At 43.1% G+C, this 19,841-nt stretch overlaps 1 protein-coding gene across 9 annotated transcripts in view; it reads left to right on the plus strand.

The window, feature by feature from the left end:
• The window catches only part of ccser1 (coiled-coil serine-rich protein 1), a 1,304,709-nt gene that overhangs the window by 183,354 nt on the left and 1,101,514 nt on the right, over positions 1-19,841 (plus strand). Inside the window, exon 1 of one of the 9 annotated variants that reach the window (XM_068045916.1) lies at positions 8,856-8,872. The exons of the other annotated variants lie outside the window; for them this stretch is intronic. The gene's annotated coding sequence lies outside the window, so the exon portion shown is untranslated. Of the gene's footprint in view, positions 1-8,855; positions 8,873-19,841 lie in introns of those variants that run through there. 9 annotated transcript variants of the gene reach the window in all.

Genomic DNA, 19,841 nt, shown 5'->3' on the forward strand with positions numbered 1-19,841 from the left:
TCAGCTTGTGCGGATCGGATTTTCAAACCAGGGTCAGGAACCCGCGCCCGGATGAATTCCATGCCTCGGCTGCATTGCTCTAGCAATGCTATTTTTAGATGTAATGCCTAATTGTGAAGCAGCCAAGCTCAGCGCCTAAATACTGGAGCCGAAGCTCCTGCCTGATGCCAGAGGAAAAGGCAGGCAGTAGTCATGTTGGGTCCTGCCACTGCCTTGTTGAAGAGAGCAGGCAGCTCCTTACAGGGCCAGCAGATTCAAAGAGCATGAAAGGGGCCATGCAGGAAAAATGAAGGTCCAGCACGAGCACTGGTGAAAGAAGCTCCATTTAAAAACTGTTTTAAGACAAAGACAAATCAACTCTATTTTGTCCCATGGTGAACCCGACAGCTGTGCACTAACATGCACCACACTGTTTGGGTTCCCCGAAAGAAAGTTTAAAAATTCCATTCTGCATCGGACAGTCCCCTTAAGAAGCTCCTTAAGAGCTTAAGGGGATGTTAATTGGTGGTGAGCTGGTTTCGTCTTCTCCACCCCCACCAGCTCCGCCCCCCCACCCCCACCCCCGCTTCCCAGCCCTCTCAAAATTACAAACTGTCTCGGAGGCGTTGGGATCCTGAGATGACAGCGATTTTGAAATTGCCCTCCCCAGGGTCTCAACCCCGTAGCTACTTAAAAATTCAGTCCCATGAAGCAAGTTAATATTTTTAACTTTGGATATAAAAGATGTTGCTTAGGTAAAGAACCACTAAATCAACTTCCTGTTCAGATAAAGTATAAAATATACACCACTGGTCAGTTAGGGCATTGAATGTATGGCTCAAAGATTCGTGCGGGAGAAATGGATTTCAATTCATGGGGCACTGGCACCAGTATTGAGGAAAGAGGGAGCTTTACCGTTGGGATGACCTTCACCTGAACTGTGCTGTGACCTGTGTCCTGGTGAACTGTCTAACTAGGAGTGCAGAGAGGGCTTTAAATTAAAGAGGTGGGGGGAGTATTCAGGTGAGGGGAAATTTAGAAAATTAATGAGAAATCACAAGGCAATAGTGCAAGGTAGCAATATGGTAATGATAACCAGAATGTGACAGCGTGTGAACACGAGTGCACCAGCAAAGAAAGTCAGAGTAGGGGCGGTGCAGTGGTTAGCACTGCAGCCTCACAGCTCCAGCGACCTGGGTTTGATTCTGGGTACTGCCTTTGTGGAGTTTGCAAGTTCTCCCTGTGACTGCGTGGGTTTCCGCCGGGCGCTCCTATTTCCTCCCACAGCCAAAGACTTGCAGGTTGATAGGTAAATTGGCCATTGTAAATTACCCCTAATGTAGGTATGTGGTAGGAGAATTGTGGGGATGTGGTAGGGAATATGGGATTAATGTAGGATTAGTATAAATGGGTGGTTGATGGTCGGCACAGACTCGGGCTGAAGGGCTCTAGGGGACTATGACTCTAGGGAAAAAATGATAAAAAGACAGAATTAAAGACTGTTTATCTGAATGCATGTAGCATTCATAACAAGATGGATGAATTCATAGCACCAATAGAAATAAATGGGTATGATATGCTAGCCATTACCGAGACATGGTTGCAAGATGGCCAAGACTAAATATTCAAGGATATTTGACATTTCAGAAGGATAGGAAGAAAGGAAAAGGAGGTGGAGAAGCTCTGTTAATGAAGGTGAGATCAATACAGTAATGATCTTGGCTTGGAAGATCAAGATGCAGAATGAGTTTGGGTGGAGATATGAAATACCAAAGGAAAGAAGTCACTGGGTGGGAGTAGTTTATAGGTGCCTAACAGTAGCTCCACTGTGGCACAGAGTGTAAATCAAGAAATAATGTGGGCTTGTAGGAAAGGTACTGCAATAATCGTGGGCAATTTCAACCTTCTTATAGGTTGGACTAATCAAATTGGCAAAGGTAGCCTGGAGGATGAGTTCCTAGTATTAGGGTCAGTTTCTTAGAACAATACGTTCTGGGACCAACCAGGGAGCAGATCATTTTAAACCAGGTAGTGTGTAATGAGACAGGATTAATAAATGACCTCATACTAAAGGATCCTCTCAGCAAGAGTGATCATAACATGATAGAATTTCTGTTTCAGTTTGAGGGTGAGAAATTTGGATCTGAACTAGTGTCTTAAACTTAAATAAAGGCAATTACGAGGGTATGAAGACAAAGTTGCAAAAAGTTACTACACAAGATGAGAGCTCATGATGTTGGGGGTAATATAGTAGCATGGGTAATATAGTATAAACTAACAGGAAACAGAGAGTCAGGATAAATGGGGCATTTTCAGGTTGGCAAACTAACAAGAGGAGTATCACGGGGATTAGTGGTGGGGCCTTGACTATTTACAATCTATATTAATGACTTGGATGAAGGGACTGAGTGTATTGTAGCCAAATTTGCAGACTATACAAAGGTAGTCGGAAAGCAAGTGGTGAGGAGGACACAAAGTGTTTGCAAAGAGATATAGATCGGTTAAGTGAGTGTGCAAAAGTTTGGCAGATGGAGTATAATGTGGAAAGATGTGAGGTTGCCCATATTGACGGGAAGAAAAGCAGAATATTATTTACATGTAGAGAGACTGCAGAATGCTGCGGTACAGAGGGATCTGGATGTCCTTGTACATGAATCACAAAAAGTTAGTATGCAGGTACAGCAATTGATTCGGAGGGCAAATGGAATGTTGGCCTTTATTGCAAGGGGGATGGAGTATAAAAATAGAGAAGTCTTGATGCAACTGTACAGGGTATTGGTGAGACCACACCTGGGGCTGAATTTTGTTGAGCTCCCGAAGTCGGGCTCCGTGGGGGGGGGCCAGATGTTTGCAGCGGCAGCAGCCCGCCACGGAGCCCGACACCGGGATTGCCGGGCCCGATCTTCCCGGGGCGGCAAGGATCCATGACGGCCTCCCTGCCTCTCGGTGACAGGACACGACTTTAAATATTTAAATAAACCTCATGAATACATTTACCTACAATTTCCTGCGACCTTACCGGCTGTCTGGGATCTTCTGTGTGACGGGCGGCATTCACACGCCTTCACTTTCCCGTCCGGGGAAAGCTGGTGCAACCGAGGTCGGGAAGGGGGTAACTTAGGATTTTTAGTGTGGGGTGGGGGGGGTGGGCAAGAGTGGAAACGGGGTCAACAGGGGGAAGGGGTGACCTCTGCACTTTGTGCAGTTGTGGGGGGGAGAGGTCAACTGTTCAATGTAAGTGTTTTGGGGGGGTGGGGAAGGGGTGGCCATTGCTTTTCATTGTATTGGGGAGGGGGTTATGGGTCAGAACCTTAGTTACGTAGTGTGTTGGGGGGGTTCAGCGTTCAACTGTGTAGGTCTAGCTGCCCTTTAAAACTGGCGCCAGCGCTTGTGTAGAGGCAGCTAATGCCACTCACATGGCACTGAGCCAGCCCCCGCCACATGATTTGGGGGTGGGGGGGGAGGGCAGCCCACCTTGCATATTTAACTGAGCCACCGTGCTGCCTATGCATGCGGGCCACGATTTTCTTGCCCACTGCAGCTCCCAGCTGTGGGACAAGAAAATGCAGCCCCTACAGTACTGTGTACAGTTTTGGTCTCCTTAATAAAGAGGGACATACTTGTATTGGAAGCAGTTCAGAGAATGTTCACTGGGCTGATTCCTGTGATGAAGGGGTTGTCTTATGAGGAAAGGTTGAGCAGGTTGGACCTATATCCCTTGGAGTTTTGAAGTATGAGAGGTGATCTGATTGAAAAAATATAAGATTCTGAGGGGGCTTGACAGGGTAGAAGCTGAGAGGATGTTTCCCCTAGTGAGGTCACAGTTTCAAATTAATTGGTCTCCCATTTAAGATGGAGATGAGGGCAAATTTCTTCTCTGAGGGTCGTTAATCTTTGGAATTCACTTGCCCAGAGAGCAGTGGAGGCTGGGTCATTGAATATGTTCAAGGCTGAGTTAGACAGATTTTTAATCAACACAGAGACGAGAGTTATGAGTGGCAGGTAGGAAAGTGGAGTTAAAGCCACAATCAGATCGGCCATGATCTTAGTGAATGTTCAAGGGGCCAAATGGCCTACTCCTGCTCCAATTTCTTATGATCTTATGAATTCATGCCACTACCAAAGCTTGCTTATTGCTGAAAGATGCAGTCGGGGTATAAACAGTGCAGAGTCCGAGTGATCCCAACATTTTCCAATCGGTGCAATCAAATTTCTCAGCTTTAACTCTGGGTGTGAATCAGGAATTGTTGACTGAACTAACTGCAAAAGGAAGCAGAGCACGATCGCCTCCTCTATGGAGTCTTATTCTAGTTTCAGGTTACATTCTGACTCTGGGTTTACTCTAGAACTACAGTGTGGGTGTGAAGCTTCATGACAATGTTGCAATTGTTCCTTTCTTCGTTTGGGTTGACTGTCATAATTGTGGCTTTTTCAGTGCCTCACGTAACATTATTTCAAACAATAATTCAAGGCGAGTGCTGGTTTTAAATTTGAGAAGTCTGCTTGTCATGTGAAATGCAGATTGACTGCTGAATGAACTGGCAAATTTAGGTTAGCGCAAAAAACACTGCCAAGTGACATGCAAAATGTCATAGAATTGTACAGTGCAGAAAGAGCTCATTCAGCCCATTGTGCCTGTGCTAGCTCTCTGAAAGAACTCTAAAATAAAAGCAAAATACTGCGGATGCTGGAAATCTGAAACAAAAACAAGAAATGCTGGATTCACTCAGCAGGTCTGGCAGCATCTGTGGAAAGAGAAGCAGAGTTAACGTTTCGGGTCAGTGACCCTTCTTCGGAACCTTCCGAAGAAGGGTCACTGACCCGAAACGTTAACTCTGCTTCTCTTTCCACAGATGCTGCCAGACCTGCTGAGTGAATCCAGCATTTCTTGTTTTTGTCTCTGAAAGAACTCCCCTGCTTTGTCCCCACAGCCCTGCAATTTTTTTTTCTTTATTTAAGTGGAGATCTGTTTTTTTTTAGTTTTAGAGATACAGCACTGAAACAGGCCCTTCGGCCCACCGAGTCTGTGCCGACCATCAACCACCCATTTATACTAATCCTACACTAATCCCATATTCCTACCACATTCCCACCTGTCCCTATATTTCCCTACCACCTACCTATACTAGGGGCAATTTATAATGGCCAATTTACCTACCAATCTGATTCCCTTATGCAAGTTACGATTGCATCTGCTTCTACTGCCCTTTCAGGCAATAGGGGATATATATAAAAATTTATGTATATTTGATTTTTATGCTTAACTTAAACAAGTTCTGTAACCAAAACTGTTTGAGAGCAGGAATCAATCGGCAATGTAGGAATTACCTTGTTACTGGCAAGAAAGTAAAAATTGTATCTCTTTTTTTCACTTGTGCATGGAGACGTGAAATGACACTTAAACAGGCATCTGCAGCAGGCACTGTTCCAGAACTAATTTAAAAATGTGCTTATGGTGACACCGGGAGCTGTGCATATAGAATAAATACAGCATCTCGACAATGATGAGTTTCAGGTATTCTTTCACTCATGCAGGACACTGCTCCTTATTGTACCTCTAAGGATTCCAAGGTTGAGAGCCCTTCATGTTTCAAGTTGCCGTCACCAGTGAAATGGATTTGCTTTCATTTCATTGATGCTTTTGGCACCTTCGTAAACTCTCATTGTGCTTCCTGGTGATGCTGTCACCGGAGCTTAGCGGGGACATCTGATACAAATTTAAATGTCACTGTGCAATGGACGCTTGTGAATTCTCCAAATGAGGGGGCATTCTGTCAATTTAACAAAGCCTTAAAAATGCGACCAAAGCACCAGGGTTCATTTCTAGAGGAATTGAATTGAAAAAGCAGTGCTATGTTAAACTTGCATCGAACCTTGGTTACAGCACACTTGGGAGTATTGTGAACAGTTCTAGTATCTAAATTATAAAAGGCTTTGGAGAAGGTGCAAAAAAGGTTTACAAGAATTATACCAGAACTGAGAGCTTATACCAATCAGGAAAGATTGAACAGATTGGGGCTCTTATCTCTGGAAGAGAAGGCTGAGAGCTGATCTAATGCAGGGTTTTAAAATTATGCAGGAATTTTGAGAGGGTAGATGACAGAAGATGTTTCCAATTGTGGCAGTCCAAAACCAGGGACAATACGGGGGAGGCGGTGGTGTCGTGGTAATGTCACTGGACTGGTAACCCAGAGACCCAGGCTACTGTTCTGGGGGCATGAGTTCAAATCCCACCATTGCAGATGGTGCAATTTGAATTCAATTAATCTGGGAATGAAAGAGCTAGTCTAATGGTGACCATGAAGCCATTGTCGATTATTGTCAAAACCCATCTGGTTCACCTAATCTCCTTTAGGGAAGGAAATCTGCTGTCCTTTGCTGGTCTGGCCTACATGTGACTCCAGACCCACAGCAATGTGGTTGACTCTTAAAATGCCCTCTGAAATGTCCTAACAAGCCACTCAGTTCAAGAGCGGTTAGGGATGGGTAATAAATGCTGGCCTAGCCAGTGACACCCACATCCCACAAACGAATAAAAAAAAGATAGTCACTAATAAATCCCATGAGAGAAGACACCCCACCTAAATGGATTATTTGATGCCAACTAACCAACCATTAAATCCAATGAAGTAATCAGGGGAAGCTTCTTTACCTGGAAGAGTGGTAAGAATATGGAATTCGCTACCACATGGAGTAGTTGAGAGAATAGCATATATGCATTTAAGAAGAGGTTAGAGAAGAACATGAGAGAGAAAAGAGTAAAGGTTATGCTGATAGGATAAAATCAAGTCAGATGGAAGGAGATTTGTGTGTTGCATAAACACAAGAATGGATCAGTTGGACCGAGTGGCCTGTTTCTATACTGTAAATTTTATGAATCAAAACTTGCTGTCAAAATAATAGTGAAACTAATGGCGCTTACCATTATTTATACACAAATGCCATAGTAGCTACTGACGAGGACAGATGCACGATTAAACTCAGAAATCCAGAAGTTGCTGTGGGAGATGCACTATGCTGCTGTTAACTTCACAAAAATGGCATCACACTGTCTGACAACTCCATGCAAATGAATTGATCAGCGTGACGCTCCTGTACTGACACTGTAAGTACAAAGTAAACTTGCCACAGAAACTTAACTGAAGTCATTTCAAGTCTAGGTACCCTTTTAACAACGTGATGAGTATTAATTAGAGCCAGTTTAGCCTCTCTGGTACTGAAAACTAACTATTACAAGTGTGGAGTCTCACTCCTGCATGTTTTAATTGTTGGGCATCTTTTGTGAAACAAATTTAAAAGATTTTTTTCTTTCTGTCTCTTTTATTCTCTCTTTCTGTTTCTGTACCCGATTTGATATTGAATTCATCCATTCTAGCTGGCACTTCCTTGTTCAAACATTTGTTCTGGTTATTTCACAATCCTTCAATCTGATTGGGCAAGGCGATGTGCAGATAATTGGCCTGTTGGCTCCCATCCCACATGCTCTATAGAGAGTGTTTGTTGTCCTGTTTCCATCCCACACTTGTAGAAAATCTGATGTGCAAAATATCATGGAAATTAAATGGGCTTTGGCAAGCCTAACTAATCAAGGATGGTGACTGTAAATTTTGTGCAATATTCTTCAGCTGTTGGCAAGGGATCAGAGGGCAGTAACAAGCGATTTTTCAAATCATCAGCTTTTTATCTTTAGTGCCATCACTCCAAACCTGGGCCCGTTGCTTCTGGCTGTTGATCTGAGACGGCAGCTTCTCGCACACGATCTGCCAGGCTGACAGATTTCAACAGGATAATCGTCTGAAGAATTACCATTTCTAGGGATTGTGAGCGGAGTACCTGTCTGAATCCCTCACACACTAAAGGAATGTGCTTTCCTGCTTACTACTGCGCTTTTCAAATCCTTTGTACCCTTTAAAGTCAAGCCCGCATCTGAAGGCTGGCAGCCCACATCATATGGCCTGTAAGAAGACAGTCTGTTTCTTTGCAGCTTTATATCCATCTTAATCTTGTATATATTAACAAATTAGAAATTCTCTGTATGGATTAGAACTCCCTGCCTTTGTAAAGGCTAACGGGATGCTGGGTTTGATCCAGACAATTTTAAATTTATTTAAATACAGAGCACATGCAGGAGTGATTTGATTGAAGCATAGTTTAGTTTGATCATTTCTGTGTCTTTATATGCCCGTGCTTTACAATGGCACTGCACTTCAAAACATCCACCGAATACAAAAATATAAGAGCTATTTTACACTGCTGGCATATCAGTATTACAGATATTGGAGGTAGCTGCAAAGGAATTTTCAATCTTTGTTACCTGAAATAGTGCAACAGTCTTCCCCCACCCCCCCATGGAATGAGAAAAGTGTCTCGACAGCAGAGATTAATATTTATAGGAAGATCTGTACCTACAGCTGTATCCACAAAGCAGTCCTGAGTCTATCAGTGTGCTAAAATTAGGACTCTGCTCTGAAAGGGATTATCGACTTGTCTTCTGTGTTGAAAATACAACACTGCATGAGTCCTGCTAACCTCATAATGCTGGATTCAGATTTTCGGGAGCCACCTTGTGGGATACTGCTAATGCAGTGCTCAGTTCAGAACTTGTTTTATTGACTACAGCTTTAGGAATTCTTTAAATCGTTGGATGTTTGCTTCACAGTGTTTCTCTCCTATGTTGGAGACATAGGAGCACTGAACTTTTCTTTGAGATCGTTGAGGGCCGTCAGTTATTGTGCAGCTCGCTCAGGGTGGCACAAAGCAATATGGACATCTACATGCCACTAAAAGAAGTAACAGTGTTAGTATCGCAGCTTAATATCAAATGTGCTGGTTAGGCCTTCGAGAGGGCGCAGTGAAGATTTACTGGAATGGTACAAGGGATATTGAACTGCAGGTATGTGGAGTGTCCAGAGAAGTTGGGGTTGATATCCTTAGAGCAGAGAAGATTAAGGGGAGATTTAATAGAAGTGTTCAAAATCCTGAGGGGTTTGATAGAGTCAATGAGGAGAAACTGTTTCCAATGGCAGGAGGTTTGGTAACCAGAGGACACAGAGTTAAGATAATTGGCAAAAGAAACAAAGGTGAAATGAGAACTATTTTTAATGCAGTGAGTTTTTATGATCTGAAATGCCCTGCCTAAAAACGTGGTGAAAGCAGATTCAATAATAACTTTCAAAAGGGATTTTAAGGGGAAAATTACAGGGTTATGGGGAAAGGGACTAATTGGATAGCTCTTTCAAAGAGCCAGCAGAAGCATGATGGGCCAAATAGCCTCCTCCTCTGCTGTATCAGTCTATGAGTCTAATTGTTTTAATTTAAAACTTTAAAGTTAAACTTTAAATTTCAGACATAGTTGTTAATAGGGAACCATGTGTACTGGGGATTTAATGTCTGACATTTTTGAATTAAGTGGGCATTTTGTTCATGTTCACGTTATTGCATCATGCTTTTATAAAAATGAAACCTCCTTGCTAAGGTTTAGCATGATGTTGGCTACTTTTATCCTGTCATTGTACCTAAACAGTTAAAAGTGAACTTTGGCCAAAGAAAAATGTACCTGCTCAGTTTGATACAACTGTCGCTGAATCAGTGGTTATCAGGCAGATGCCACAGGGAATCAATACTAGCCACTGAATTCAACTAAAGTAAATATATATTGATTGTCACCTCTTTTTGAATTTAATACGATCCTTTATAAATTCACTGGGCCTTGGGAAGTTTTTTCTTGGAGGTAGTTGTAGGTTGTTTTATTAAACTGTGGAGTTAATCGGGAGCCTTCAAAGAGAACTAGTCAGACCAGGTTAAGGACATAAGAAACAGGAAAAGACAATATGGCCTCTTGAACCTGCTCTTCCATTCATAGTAAATTCATAAATTCTTATACCTCAACTCCACTTTCCTGCCTGATCCCCATGCCACTTGATTCCCTTCGACTCCAAAAGTCTGTCAGTCTCAGTCTTGAATATACTCAATGACTGAGCATTCACAGCTCTCTGGGGCAGAGAATTCCAAAGGTTCACAACCCTTTGAGTGAAGAAATATCTCTTCCTTTCAGTCCGAAATGGCCAACTCCTTATTCTTAGACTATGACCCCTAGTTCTAGATTCTCCAGCTGGGGAAACAACCTCTCTGTATTTTCATAGATGATAAAAGAAAATTACTATGTCAGAAAATTACTTGGATTGGTTTTGCACAACAGTTTCAAACTGTCTATGTATAATTTTTTACTCTCCTTAGGATCTAGTCAGCTATAAATACTGTAACGTTATGCTGTGTTACTGTGAGTATTTCCGTGTTCTTTTCCAGTTTAATAATTATATCAACAGTTGAAGCCTCGGCCAAAGTATTTTGTTCAGTCAACTTCCGAGCACTAGGAAATACATGCAACAAAAGCCAGCAGCTAAAATAAACTGAAGAAGGTTACCTCTTTGTTTTTCCCTGGACAAGCTTTGGGGTTACTAGGGACAGTGCACCCTTTTGGAGCTGGGGTTCATCTAGTTCAGTTTAAAAAGAAATTGTGAATAACTCCCAGTCATGTAATGCATACCTTTGAAATGCTGAGGAGAAGGGCTCCTTTGATGAAGAGACCATCCAGTTTTTTTTTCTGTTGCCATCATTGAGAGCTGAACTTTGTTTCATCTTGTCAGCACATTGTTGCGATATCCCTTGAGCAAGTTTGAAGAGATGGTGGAGACCTGTGCTCTGATCAAGTTAAGTGACATGGCCAAGCACTGGTACTGCACTTGAGAACTGCGGACAGACAGATAGAGGTGAAAGGTCAAGTCCCACAGCTGGCCCTCGAGCCCCAGTTTTTATTATATTCATTCACGAGATGTGGATGTTGCTGGCAAGGCCAGCATTTATTTCCCATCCCTAGTTGCCCTTCAGAAGATGGTAGTTGAGCTGCCTCCTTGAACCGCTGCAGTCTATGTGGCGAAAGGTACTCACATAATGTTGTTGGGGAGGGAGTTCCAGGATTTTTTTGACCCAGCGACAGTGAAGGAATGGTGATATATTTCTGAGTGGGAATGCTGTGTGACTTGGAGGGGAACTTGCAGGTTTTGCTGTTCCCATGTGTCTGCTGCTCTTATTCTTCTCTGTGTTAAGAGGTTGCAGGTTTGGGAGGTGCTGTTGAAGAAGTTTTGGAGAGTTGGTGCAGTGCATCTTGTAAATGGTCCACACTGCTGTCACTGTGTGCTGATTGTCGGGGTGTGAATGTTCGTTTGAACTTCTTGAGTGTTGTTAGAATTTTTTTAGAACATACAGCGCAGTACTGGCCCTTCGGCCCTCGATGTTGCGCCGACCTGTGAAACCATCTGACTTACACTATTCCATTTTCATCCATATGTCTATCCATTGACCACTTAAATGCCCTTAAAGTTGGCGAGTCTACTACTGTTGCAGGCAGGGCGTTCCACGCCCCTACTACTCTCTGAGTAAAGAAACTACCTCTGACATCTGTCCTATATCTATCACCCCTCAACTTAAAGCTATGTCCCCTCGTGTTTGCCATCACCATCCGAGGAAAAAGACTCTCACTGTCCACCCTATCTAACCCTCTGATTATCTTATATGTCTCTATTAAGTCACCTCTCCTCCTCCTCCTTTCCAACGAAAACAACCTCAAGTCCCTCAGCCTTTCCTCGTAAGACCTTCCCTCCATACCAGGCAACATCCTAGTAAATCTCCTCTGCACCCTTTCCATAGCTTCCACATCCTTCCTATAATGCGGTGACCAGAACTGCACGCAATACTCCAGGTGCGGTCTCACCAGAGTTTTGTACAGCTGCAGCATGACCTCGTGGCTCCGAAACTCGATCCCCCTACTAATAAAAGCTAACACACCATATGCCTTCTTAACAGCCCTATTAACCTGGGTAGCAACCTTCAGGGATTTATGCACCTGGATACCAAGATCTCTCTGTTCATCTACACTACCAAGAATCTTCCCATTAGCACAGTACTCTGCATTCCTGTTACTCCTTCCAAAGTGAATCACCTCGCACTTTTCCGCATTAAACTCCATTTGCCATCTCTCAGCCCAGCTCTGCAGCCTATCTATGTCCCTCTGTACCCTACAACATCCTTCGGCACTATCCACAACTCCACTGACCTTAGTGTCATCCGCAAATTTACTAACCCACCCTTCTACACCCTCTTCCAGGTCATTTATAAAAATGACAAACAGCAGTGGCCCCAAAACAGATCCTTGCGGTACACCACTAGTAACTAAACTCCAGGATGAACATTTGCCATCAACCACCACCCTCTGTCTTCTTTCAGCTAGCCAATTTCTGATCCAAAGCTCTAAATCACCTTCAACCCCATACTTCCGTATTTTCTGCAATAGCCTACCATGGGGAACCTTATCAAACGCCTTACTGAAATCCATATACACCACATCCACTGCTTTACCCTCATCCACCTGTTTGGTCACCTTCTCGAAAAACTCAATAAGGTTTGTGAGGCACGACCTACCCGTCACAAAACCGTGCTGACTATCGCTAATGAACTTATTCTTTTCAAGATGATTATAAATCCTGTCTCTTATAACCTTTTCCAACATTTTACCCACAACCGAAGTAAGGCTCATAGGTCTATAATTACCAGGACTGTCTCTACTCCCCTTCTTGAACAAGGGGACAACATTTGCTATCCTCCAGTCTTCCGGCACTATTCCTGTCGACAATGACGACATAAAGATCAAGGACAAAGGCTCTGCAATCTCCTCCCTGGCTTCCCAGAGAATCCTAGGATAAATCCCATCTGGCCCAGGGGACTTATCTATTTTCACACTTTCCAAAATTGATAACACCTCCTCCTTGTGAACTTCAATCCCATCTAGCCTAGTAGCCTGAATCTCAGTATTCTCCTCGACAACATTTTCTTTCTCTACTGTAAATACTGACGCAAAATATTCATTTAACACTTCCCCTACCTCCCCTGATTCCACACACAACTTCCCACTACTATCCTTGATTGGCCCTAATCTAACTCTAGTCATTCTTTTATTCCTGATATACCTATAGAAAGCCTTAGGGTTTTCCCTGATCCTATCCGCCAATGACTTCTCGTGTCCTCTCCTTGCTCTTCTTAGCTCTCCCTTTAGATCCTTCCTGGCTAGCTTGTAACTCTCAAGCGCCCTAACTGAGCCTTCACGTCTCATCCTAACATAAGCCTTCTTCTTCCTCTTGACAAGCGCTTCAACTTCTTTAATAAACCACGGCTCCCTCGCTCGACAACTTCCTCCCTTCCTCACAGGTACATACTTATCAAGGACACGCAGTAGCTGCTCCTTGAATAAGCTCCACATTTCGATTGTTCCCATCCCCTGCAGTTTCCTTCCCCATCCCCTGCAGTTTCCTTCCCCATCCTACACATCCTAAATCTTGCCTAATCGCATCATAATTTCCTTTCCCCCAGCTATAATTCTTGCTCTGCGGTATATACCTGTCCCTGCCCATCGCTAAGGTAAACCTAACCGAATTGTGATCACTATCACCAAAGTGCTCACCTACATCTAAATCTAACACCTGGCCGGGTTCATTACCCAGTACCAAATCCAATGTGGCATCGCCCCTGGTTGGCCTGTCCACATACTGTGTCAGAAAACCCTCCTGCACACACTGGACAAAAACTGACCCATCTAAAGTACTCGAACTATAGTATTTCCAGTCGATATTTGGAAAGTTAAAGTCCCCCATAACAACTACCCTGTTACTCTCGCCCCTGTCGAGAATCATCTTAGCTATCCTTTCCTCTACATCTCTGGAACTATTCGGAGGTCTATAAAAGACTCCCAACAGGGTGACCTCACCTCTCCTGTTTCTAACCTCGGCCCATACTACCTCCGTAGACGAGTCCTCAAACGTCCTTTCTGTCGCTGTAATACTCTCCTCGATTAACAATGCCACACCCCCCCTTCTTTTACCATCTTCTCTGTTCTTACTGAAACATCGAAATCCCGGAACCTGCAACATCTATTCCTGCCCCTGCTCTACCCATGTCTCCGAAATGGCCACTACATCGAGATCCCAGGTACCAACCTATGCTGCAAGCTCACCCACCTTATTCCGGATGCTCCTGGCGTTGAAGTAGACACACTTTAAACCAGGTTCTTGCTTGCCAGTTCCCTCTTGCGTCCTTGTAACCTTATCCCTGACCTCACTACTCTCAACATCCTGTACACTGGCACTACAATTTAGGTTCCCATTCCCCTGCTGAATTAGTTTAAACCCCCCCGAAGAGCACTAGCAAATCTCCCCCCCCAGGATATTGGTACCCCTCTGGTTCAGGTGAAGACCATCCTGTTTGTAGAGGTCCCACCTACCCCAGAAAGAGCCCCAATTATCCAGGAAACCAAAACCCTCCCTCCTGCACCATACCTGCAGCCACGTGTTCAACTCCTCTCTCTCCCTATTCCTCGCTTCGCTATCACGTGGCACGGACAACAACCCAGAGATAACAACTCTGTTTGTTCTCGCTCTAAGCTTCCACCCTAGCTCCCTGAATTTCTGTCTTAAATCCCCAGCTCTCTTCCTACCTATGGTGCCTATGTGGACCACGACTTGGGGCTGCACCCCCTCCCCCTTAAGGATCCCAAAAACACGATCCGAGACATCACGAACCCTGGCACCTGGGAGGCAACATACCAACCGTGAGTCTCTCTCGTTCCCACAGAACCTCCTATCTGTTCCCCTAACTATGGAGTCCCCAATGACTAATGCTCTGCTCCTCTTCCCCCTTCCCTTCTGAGCAACAGGGACAGACTCTGTGCCAGAGACCTGTACCCCATTGCTTACCCCTGGTAAGTCGTCCCCCGCAACAGTATCCAAAACGGTATACCTGTTGTTGAGGTAAACGGCCACAGGGGATCCCTGCACTGCCTGCTGGTTCCCTCTCCTTCCCCTGACGGTAACCCATCTACCTACTTCTTTTACCTGAGGTGTGACTACCTCCCCATAATTCCTCTCAATAACCCCCTCCGCCTCCCGAATGATCCGAAGTTCATCCAGCTCCAGCTCCAGTTCCCTAATGCGGTTCTCGAGGAGCTGGAGTTGGGTGCACTTCCCGCAGATGCAGTCAGCAGGGACACTCTTGGCGACCCTTACCTCCCACATTCTGCAGGAGGAACATACAACTGTTAGAGCAGTTATTCAATACATATGTTACTAATATCCAGTGACTGGTTCCGTAATTGTTTTATGCATTATCTTAGCAGTTGTTGTTTTCCGATTTTGACTTTTTTAACTTGAGCCAATTTTATTCTTTTTCTTTCTCTTTTGCTTTCTTATACAGAATGTATAATAGGGAGCAGTATCACATTACTCTGAAACTAGTATAATCATTTATAAACTATACACTTAACGTTCTATGTAGTTACATTAATGTTTAGTGATGATGTTTGCCTGTTTACATCAATAAAAGGAAAGATAGACCTGTATTGCTAAACTGTAATTTTCTGAATATACACATTTTTTCCCCTACATATTTATCGAGACGTTCGGGCATGTATTATACATGGTAACAAATCAAAATGCTTTTTTTTTGAGCCGGTCAAGAGCATCTTTATCCAGACACATTGTAAGTGATAATATATAACTATTGAAATGCTGTGTTTCAATGGTATTTCTTTTAAATATTTCATGTTCTTAAGGCATAAATGAGGAATGTCTCTTGTTTTCATTATTTTCGGCATTTATGAACTTAATTTTTGAAAGAATTCATCTACATGTCACCGGCTATGCTTGATCAGTTGACAAACATTGTCAGCTTATTAGGTCTGCTTGAGTTTTGCGTGGACATGGGAGCCAGCCGCTCAGAAAACTAGGGTGGGAACAGTCCCTTTAGTTTAGTTGGGTTTGCTCACTACTTTTGTCAATAAAAGGTAACTTTGACCACAGTATTGCAAAGGTCTAGGGGTGTATCATGTGGTGATAAGGTGAATTTAACTCGTCATTCGTGAAAATTGGAGAGCGTGTTATTTTGGGTGTATATTATGTTCAGAAAATTACGGTCATACGTATCTATTTTTCTACGTGTTTTCCTGATGTCGGTGGATGGATAAGTATTGGACACTTGGGAGAGTTCCCCTGCTGTTCATTGAAATAGTGCCATGGGATCTTTTACATTCACATTAGAGGGCAAACAGGGCCTCAGTTTAACGTCTCGTGACCGTGCAGTATTACACTGGAATAGAACAATAATTATCATTATTTTTGCATCTGTTCTCACTTGACCTAGCGAGAGTCGTGAATGCAAGAGCTTGTATTTATATAGCATCTTTCACGACCTTGGCACGCCTCCCCTGATCACTTCATGGCTGATGAAGTGCTTTTTGAAGTGTAGTCACTATTGTAATGTAATTCGTCAACTTACTGAAAAGCTGTGATCTGTCTATGACTGAGACTGTGTCTGAGTACAGTGTATTGTATAATACAAAAGCAAGAATGTACTATATTGCATTTTGCATGTCACAGTGCTCTCAGACTCTGTACCAGTACAATATAATATTGTCTGATGCCCTCTGCTGACATTATTGTGCCGTGCAGGTTTATTTAATTTAATTTTTGATACTGAATTCCGAATTTGTTCAGTGATTTTACATGCTTATTGCTATCAGGAGAACGGTGTGGAGTAGTGGAAGGAATCATAGGCTGATTGACAGACTGATAGGCCGTGAGTCTGTACTTGGCTGTAACCATCTTTATACCAGTTGGTAGAGTGGTTAGGTCTAAACAGCAGGAAGGTTGCATGGGCTCCCCAACCCTTGCAATGAACCTGGGCCACCCACACCTTCGCTGGATGACAACCCAGAATTCAGAGCCGGGACTCTGTGGTGCAGGGATTTGAACGCTGAAACTTCCAGAGGCTCGCCGCAGTAAAATGGGTGATTTTCAACTAGCCCACTTTTGGCTAGAATAAAAGTAATCCATGCTGTTGAAGTGAGAACTGCTTTTTAGATTGCATCCAGGACTGCTTCCTATTTTCAATCCAAAAAGGAAAGAAGCATTGCTTGATTTAATTCTGCAAAATGAAGTGAGGTAAAGAAAGTGATGAGAGTAGAAATAGGAACCACAACAAACTTATGTTAAAAGTAAAAACAGAAAAGGATAAGGAAGAAGACCAACACCAATGACATGTATTTATAACATGCTTTTAACTTAATAAAACGCCCCAAGGCTCTTCACAGGAGCCTTACAAAGCAAAATTTGACATCGAGCCACATAAGGAGATTTTAGGACTGATGACCAAAAGTTTGGTGAAAGAGGTAGGCTTTAAGGAGCTCTTAAAGGAGGAAAGCGAGGTAGATAGCCAGTGTAGTTTAGGGAGGGAATTCCAGAGCTTGGGGCCTTAGCAGCTGAAGGCACAGTCGCCAGTGGCGGAGTGATTAAAATTGGGGATGCTCAAGTGGCTGAAATGAGATGAATGCAGATATCTGAGGGTTTTCCACGACCTCAGGTTTATGGAGGATAGATGTGAGAGGCTGGAGGAGGTTACAGAGGTGGGGCAGGGGCAGGGGCAGGGGCAAGGAGGGATTTGAAAGCGAGGATAAGAATTTTAAAATCAACGCATTGCTTAAGCAGGAGCCAGTGTAGGTCAGCGAGCACTGGGGTGATGGGTGAACAGGGTTTAGTACGAGTTAGGACACTGGTAGCAGAGTTTTCCATGACCTCAGGTTTACGGAGGACAGATGTGAGAGGCTGGTCAGGAGTGCATGAGAACGGTCAAGTCTAGGAGGATCAAAGATAAAGGTGTTAGACTGAAAGTTCAGCTCGATAAGAAGGGATCTAGCCCAAATAACACAAATGTTAGCGAGTAGATTGACGGATTGGCAGTGGAAAATCTGCAAATGCGAGATGGGTAGAATAAGGAATAAATACATTCCTGTAAAGTGAAAAAGGGGCTGCATCAAAGAAGAAAGTTCCGTAGATAAATGCATTAAAATGGCAGATGCTCTGGCCACAATTTTGCGATTCTCCTGAAAAAATGTGCAATGGTCCTGCTTAGTAGTCTCTTTATTAAAGAAAGGAGAGAGGGATAAAGCAGGTACCTACAGACCAGTTAGTCTAATGGTGGTTGTGGAAAAACTCTTCGAACCCAGAACTTCAGATCAAATTAGTTAATATTTAGAAATATTTGGGCTTATCAAGGACAGCCAGCGTTGATTTGTTGAAGACAAACCATGTCTGGGAAACTTAGCGTTTTTGAAGAAGTGATTGATTGGGTAGATAAAGGAAATGCAGTCGTAGCGCTATATTTCAAAACGGATTCAGCAAGGTGCTTCATAATAGGCTTATTGAAAACGTCCAGGCATGTGACATGAGGTGTAACAACATGGATGTGACGCTGGTTGGTGGACAGGAAGTAAAAAGTTGGGGTACATGGGTGTGACTCAGATCGGGGACTGGTTGAAAGTGGTGTACCCCAGGGGTCAATGCTGGGGCCATTTTTGTTCTTGATGGCAGTGAATGATTTTGAGTTGGGTATAACATGCATGGTCCTGATTCACCAAACTGATAGGATGGGAAACTCAGGAGAGACTGGTGCTATTGGGACTAATTGTCCAAGAGGAGAAAAGGCTGAAAGGAGATTGAACATTGCATGTAAAATTCAGAAAAATGTTAATATAGGGAATAGGTAAAGACTATTTCTTCCGTTTGGGTAGGCAGTGATGAGGGGTCATCAATTTAAAATAGTCACTGATGAAAGAATTTGGGAAAAACATTTTATTCCAAGGGTTGTTGAAGTAAGGAATGCTGTCCCATAGTGAGTGTTTAAAACAGCGACCAATGCATCTCTTAAGAACAATTAGATAAATATTTGAAGCAGAAGAAGATAAAGGGCTATGTGGGAGATACTGTGGCAGTAGGATTAGTTTTAGATTGCGTGAGCAAAGAGCCAGCACAGTCTCAATGGGCCGAAAGACTAACTTCTGTGCTGTAAATTACGTGGTCCTGTAAGTTTGGAAATAATTCCAAATACCTTGAATTATTTCAATAACTATCAAAATGAAGTGTTTGGATAAAGCTCGTAAACTTGAAGTGACTGCATATTGGAAGCTGAGTTATTAAACCTATGATCAAATATTATTCCAAGTAATCAGGAATTAATGAAATTCTGTGGTTGCTTCTAAACCCTCGCTACTGTAAGCGGGTAGTTGACCTGTTATGTAAAATCTGCAGTAACATTAGACAAAGAAGGAACCACAACCTTGTTTTTTTACACCGCTGATGCTTTAAAAGTCACTAACGTTTCAACTACAAATAATGCGTTCAGGGATTAATTGTTTTATATTCCAATTCAAAATTTTTAAAAAATACTTGCATTTATATAGTGCCTTTCATGACCTCAGGATGTCCCAAAGCATTTTACAGCCAATGGAGTACTTTTGAAGTGTAGTCATTGTTGTAATGTAGGAAATATGTACACAGCAAGCTCCCACCAATAGCATTGTGATAATGACCAAATAATCTGCTTCTGTTTTGGTGATTGAGAGATCAATATTGGTCAGGATAGTGGGGCTAATGCCCCTGCTTCTCTTCAAAATAGTGTCATGGGATCTTTGATGTCCAGCTGAGAGGGCAGTTTAATGTCTCATCTGAAAGAGGGCATCTCTGATATTATAATACTCCCTCTGTATTGCACTGGAATGTCTGCCGAGATTTTTTTTAAATGCTTAATTCTGGGAGCGGGACTTGAATCCACAACCTTCTGACTCGAGCAAGAGTGTAGTAAAAAAATTATATGATTAATTCCTAGGTGATTTAGCCAAAAGAAGTGCCTGTATATGTGAAATATAGACCTGATTTTCACAAATATGATTTTGGGCGGTGGATCATGTTGGCAAGGTTGCATTTCTT

The sequence above is a fragment of the Heterodontus francisci genome, chromosome 1 (genome assembly GCF_036365525.1).
Source record: "Heterodontus francisci isolate sHetFra1 chromosome 1, sHetFra1.hap1, whole genome shotgun sequence".
Classification (NCBI taxonomy): Eukaryota; Metazoa; Chordata; class Chondrichthyes; order Heterodontiformes; family Heterodontidae; genus Heterodontus; species Heterodontus francisci.